Source organism: Chelonia mydas, chromosome 10 (assembly GCF_015237465.2).
Source record: "Chelonia mydas isolate rCheMyd1 chromosome 10, rCheMyd1.pri.v2, whole genome shotgun sequence".
In the NCBI taxonomy this organism is placed as follows: Eukaryota; Metazoa; Chordata; order Testudines; family Cheloniidae; genus Chelonia; species Chelonia mydas.
The window spans coordinates 62,075,803-62,081,612 of NC_051250.2; the positions used below are offsets into that span (position 1 = coordinate 62,075,803).

General features: G+C 38.3%; 1 long non-coding RNA gene across 1 annotated transcript; it reads right to left on the reverse strand.

The window, feature by feature from the left end:
• Positions 1–698: 698 nt before the first annotated feature.
• On the reverse strand, positions 699–5,521 carry LOC119567165. Its single transcript, XR_005227004.2, has 3 exons — positions 5,356–5,521; positions 1,419–1,564; positions 699–1,156 (listed from the first exon to the last, which is right to left on the reverse strand). It is a non-coding gene; the product is annotated as an uncharacterized LOC119567165 (long non-coding RNA).
• Between the last annotated feature and the right edge of the window lie 289 nt (positions 5,522–5,810).

Consider the following 5,810-nt stretch of genomic DNA (forward strand, 5'->3'; position numbering starts at 1 on the left):
TTGGGTTACACCAGAAGACCATTCAGAAACTTTAATGCAAAATGCAGTTGCCACTTGTCATTCAGGGAATGCATTATATCCATGTCCCAGAGACTGTGCTGGCTTCCGATTTCCCTCTGCATGATATTAACAATGCTAGTTTTGAGCTGCAGTGCCCTGCAAGATTTTGATCATAATAATTAGTATCATGTTTGAGCTAACAATCCCTTTAGAAATCAAAGGGTAAGGGTTAGGCTTTTCCTATGAAGTCACTTCCCTCCCACCCCTCATTGGTGCTCAAGTTTGTTGACCTTCCAAGTAGTCAACCAGTCTTCTCAATTAACTCAGGCCATTTCTGAGTGGTGGATTGGGAAGTATGTTCATTTTCATTATACTGGATATTTTAAAAAGTCCTATTGCTCATGCATGCAGAGAATTATAGGTGAACAATAGAAGTTTATTAAAAATATTTCACCAGCTGAAGCAATAGAGTCAAAGAATTCCTATTCACAGCCTCATAAATATGCACCCGATACAGCACTATTAGTAGTAAATCTTTTTTTCAGAGGATATCTAGAAAACAGAAGATGAGAGATCTGGCCTTAATTTCACTGTATGATTAAGTTTATTATTAGTACCCTACCTATACACCACAAACACAGAGAAACAAGCACCTTTCCAAACCCATAGAAATAAATACATGAACAAACCAAAAGCCATCTGTTAATTTTATTTTATTTATAATACCTGTATGCATTCAAAATATCTTGTTAGTCATTGCTCCACCACCACATGCAAATTTCAAATCTATGAAAAAAAGAATTTGAATATAAGTGGTTACTGTCAAACACCAATAAACATTAGAAACATAAGGAAAAGTTAAACAAACAAACCCTGTGAAATACAATCAGAGTGGAAAACTGTGAATAAACAATCGGCACAAGGAAAATAACGGGCTACACTCTCTCCACTTCCAGGAGAGAATTTGACCCACTACTTCTGTGTCCTCCAGTCTTTTTGCAAACTCCTCCTTCACTCTCCACCATGCAATTTCCCCCATCTCCAAGATTTCAATCACATTCTGGTATCCTGGTACACCACTTCAGCTTGCCTGCTGCCCCTCAGCTTTTCCTTCTTCTATCTTTGCAACTTTAGTGTGTATGGGAACACTGCAAATCTGAAAGAGAAGAGAAGGTCATGCCATGCTGGTCTGACAGTTGGACATTGACTCAACAGTTATGGTTATTTTATTGTTCATAAAGTAAGAGCATTGTCTGCACACATAAAGAACAGCTAGATAAAAAGCCTACCTACAGTACACAGATGTTTTGCAGGCAAATTCTACCATAGCACACCTTAGCACAACTCCTCTACACAGTGACTAATGATCAAACAAGATACTGATTATCAAACCTGAAATAATATAAAGCTTTACTTACAGCCTGGGAAGAGCAAGATCCACAATTGTATCCCATCTTAGTCTCCACAGATGGTTGCAGGGGCCATGTGTAGCCTATTAAAGGTTACCAGTTGTTCCTGGGTCATTGGGATTGCTACTTTGATGGTGCATCTTGTTGATTTGTAGCTATACATCAAACGTGCATTGTTTAGTTAGATTTCTGAATGGCGCCTATCTAAAACTCAGTACAGTACCAGTACAGTACCAGTACAGTAATTATACGAATATATTCCTGGATCAACACAGAAAAAAGAAATACCCCACAGGAAAATGAAACCTTCAACCCCAGTCTTCACAATCACACCCTCTATTCCTGTGTCAGTGAAAATCTGAGAAATTGGCTACGCATTGCAATCTGACCTGGAGAGCAGCACATTAGGCCTCTGATAGAGGAACGGGGTAGGAGCGAGGAGAGAGTTCCATAACTGGGGACCTCTTGGGGAAAATGTGCTGCTGCCATCCTTTCCCTGTTTATACCAAATGGCTGTTTGTGATCAGCAAAGCTGCTTCAGCTATTGCTGCATCCGTGTCACACAGAGTCCTCAAGCTCCTTAAAGATCAAAACCCACACCTCTAAATGCATCCAGAAACTAACTGGAGGCCAGTACAGATTAGAGTATTGGAGTAATGTGGTCACTGTACCACCTGAAGTTTCCAAATGGTCTGATGGTGTAGCCCCATGTTGAGAGCATTGCCAAAATCTAGTCTTGGGGTGACAGCAGGGGATCGTCTACAAGGAGGTCCACTTCCAAGAGGAAAGGTTGGCCACTTTTGGCCACTGCTTATACCTGGCTTCTTGGCAGATTATGGAAATGCCAATAAGACCTTCAGGTTACAAACGTGACTAACAAAGAACAAGAAAACTGCCCTCATAGGGGGGATAATTGTAATCTCTGTTTGGGTGCATCCCTAGCCTAGCAGCACCCCTCCTTCAGGCTTACCTGACAGAGCTTCAGCACGCTACCCTGCTCTATTTAGTGTATGTAGTTATTATGCATCTTTGGTCATAGTTGGTCACCATATGCCAATTAATCCATGTCCCCAAACACAGCAATGCTCCCTCCTTCCTCGTAATTCTTATAATTTTTTATGTGTATAAAATATTTGCTTAGGTAATACAGGTTTATCTAACGCATTTATGTGACCCCTTTCTGTAGTATCTGAGCACCTCACAATCTTTAATATATTTATCCTCACAGTACCCCTTTGAGGGAGAGTACTACATGCAATGTTTCATGTACCCTAGTTGATATATATTCTGTCTTTTGGATGGGTACAAACCTATGCAATGATTTCTCCAGAACAGGCATATTTTTGCAGACTGCTCTGTTGCTATATTATTTCAAGGAAATTTTGTCATGATGCTTTTAGTGGGTTCTCTTCTGGAATACTGTGCAAATTGCCACTCATCCCTTCCCCACCCCCTGAAAGAGCAGTCTCATTTTGACAGGGCAGTCCTGTACCCTGCAAGGTATTAAAATGGTCCCAAATATCTTTTGGGACGATGCAACAGGATAATAGAATCTCTTAACATTACAACACAATCACTGTGACCTAGAGGACAGTGTCTCTAATATGACCAAGGCCATGTGGATGCCTTGTTTAGTTGTGGGGCTGTGAAATGGCAGACTCAGTGTTACACCAGGATGAACTTAAGCCAAGACTTTCAAAAGTCACCAGTGATTTTGGATGCCTCAATTCTTGGGTGGCCAACTTCATTTTTCACAGCGTGGTTGCTCAGTGGTTTCTGAAAATCAGGACCCAAGTTGGGCACTCAAAAACTGAGGCACACAAAATCACTAGTAACTTCTGCAAATTTTGCCCTAGTGAATTAATAGACTTGCCCAGTTATAGAGTGATGTTAATTGCTCATAGTAAACGAGACTAGAAAACACACCTGCTTTGGGTAACTTCATAGCGAGTATTGCATCCACCTTTCTTTCATGCCAATCACTGTGGTACCTTGGGAGCTGTTATTTACCTTAGATCAAAATACGAGGGAAGGTTCACTACATGGTGTCCCAGTGCACAATAGGGCTCTTCATTTCCACAATGATCTGTGATTGATTAAATTACAATTTCCACAAAAAATAAGAAGGTTCTGAAATTAGAATTTGGACAATGGCCCTTTCTGAGATTTTAATTACATTCTGATGTATGATTTGAAAAATACCTTGCCAATTGTGTCGCTTTTACAATAGGACTTTTTGTTGCTTAGAGACCAAAGTAGTGTTCATGAAAAGTGGCATCCCCAATAGAAGCTAGATGATGATTTTTGCATTGTACCTTTTAATGGAAAACACTGGATGATGCAGAATGAGAGTATATCAGTTCATGCTAGCCATCAGATTGAGACATATATACTAACAAAGCAGATTCAAACATATATACTAACAATGATCTAATTTGTAGGGACACTTTCGAGGTTTTTTTTTATTCCTGGTTTGAGAGTCTTGTAAACCATATTATTCCCATGTCTTGTCCAAAAGAAACTTTTAGGACAACTTAAAGTGCAATTATACCTTCAAAAGTGACAGGAAGATTAGTGGAGAATGGATGGTCAGTATTTATCTCTAATTTCTATATCAAATTTGCTCAGTTTACATGTCAACAGCTGTTTTTCTTAACTGCTAGCAGCCCTGCAAACTCTACCTGTTATCTGAAAATCCAGCTGTGTTCTTTTTGCCTCTTACATCACCACTAGCAATATAGAGTATGCAATTATAACTGAGCAGACAATTTAGTTTGTCATATATAGAGAGAACAGAATCCAGATCTCTTTGTCATGATTATATGTCTACCATGGCAATGCTAATAGTAGTAGTAGAAACCTGTTTTCGCTGGTAAACAGATACGACTTTTAGAGATAGAGGGAGCTATTTTATTAAGTGGCATCACTTTTCACATAGTGACTTTAATGTCTATAACCTCACCAAATGTTACCTAGGATATGAAAACCGCTGCATATATTCCAATGAGTATGTTAATAAAATTTAGAGAAGCAAAAACAACTTTGGTTTGGAAAAGGAAATAACAAACCTCATTTAGAATACAGTTTTTCCAGACATAATTTTCTGTTCAAACAACTGTATGTATCAGAAATGGACAAGGAAGAAATTCTAGTAGTTTAAGTAAAGACAGATCCTTACCACAGAAAACACCAGTGGCCGTGAGACAATTAACCAACTCTCCAGATCAGTTATAGATGTGTAGTGTTCTACCCAATGCCTTCTTTTTCACCTCCATTTTCATAATTCTGACAGTTGATTTCTCCCTGTTATGGCTGTGTTACTTGGAAACCATAGTTTGCCCAATTCCAGTCATTTTCTGCTTAGCTTTACTTTGAGAATCCAGCTAACAGTTGACAATATCCATTCTCTCCCATATCTAGTTATGGAGCAAATCTTTCTCTCGAGCAGTGCATATGGACAGAGAAAAGGTTATTCTAAGTAGAAGAAACCCAGAAGGTACTAAAACATTAGACAGCGAGCATATTTCTTGCCCATGGAATTTGCACCAAAAATGCAAGAAGTTTGTAATTAAATACTTTTCATACTGTCTAAATGGTTTGAAAAGTTGAATGAAACGAACAATTTCATTACTGCAATAGTTCTGCCAAAATGTGCTCCTTTTTTGAAAAAAAAAGTGAAACATCCCATAATAAATACTTACAAAATGAGTTTCTATAATTTTGTTTTAAATTGCAAGACGTGTTTGAGTAAGAATGCTTTATGCTGTAAGTCAGAAAACATGTAAAGAGCTATTCAGACATTATATCATTTACAGAAAGTTAGCCAGAGTAAAGTAAGATCAAAACAACTCTAAAATTAATCAAATAGTATCTATGTCTCTTTCACAGTTGTTCTAGCTTAATTTTTAAAGAAAAAATGCCAAAATATGAATGTTAAATAAGTTACCTGTGTCCTTTTCTTATTACTTCGTTCAGTTCCTGATGAGAGCTACCTGTGTTATCGGGTGTGCTCCTTTTAAAGATCAGAACAGGTTTTCTGATGACCACTCTGTGTGGCATCTCTTATGAAGGTGCTTCTTGTTGCTAAGAGATCAGTTGCTTAGAGATGAAGGTTTTTTGGTTTTTGTGTGTGTTTTGCAATAGGTTGGGGAAGGAAGGGTGTTAAAACGGATAGCATAGTGAGGAATAATGGGATAACGTTAATTCCTTGAAAACGGGAGACTTTTAGAAACAAAGCTTCCTTACGCTGAGATGTATTAAGCAATCAAAGAATTTCCAGCATAAATGCGAAGAAATGGAAGCTGCAGTACTTTGGCTATTTAAAACTGGAATGGACAAAACAATATAAAATGTGTTGTATGGAACAATCCTGAAATGGCAGCTGCATGACTAATGGGTCTT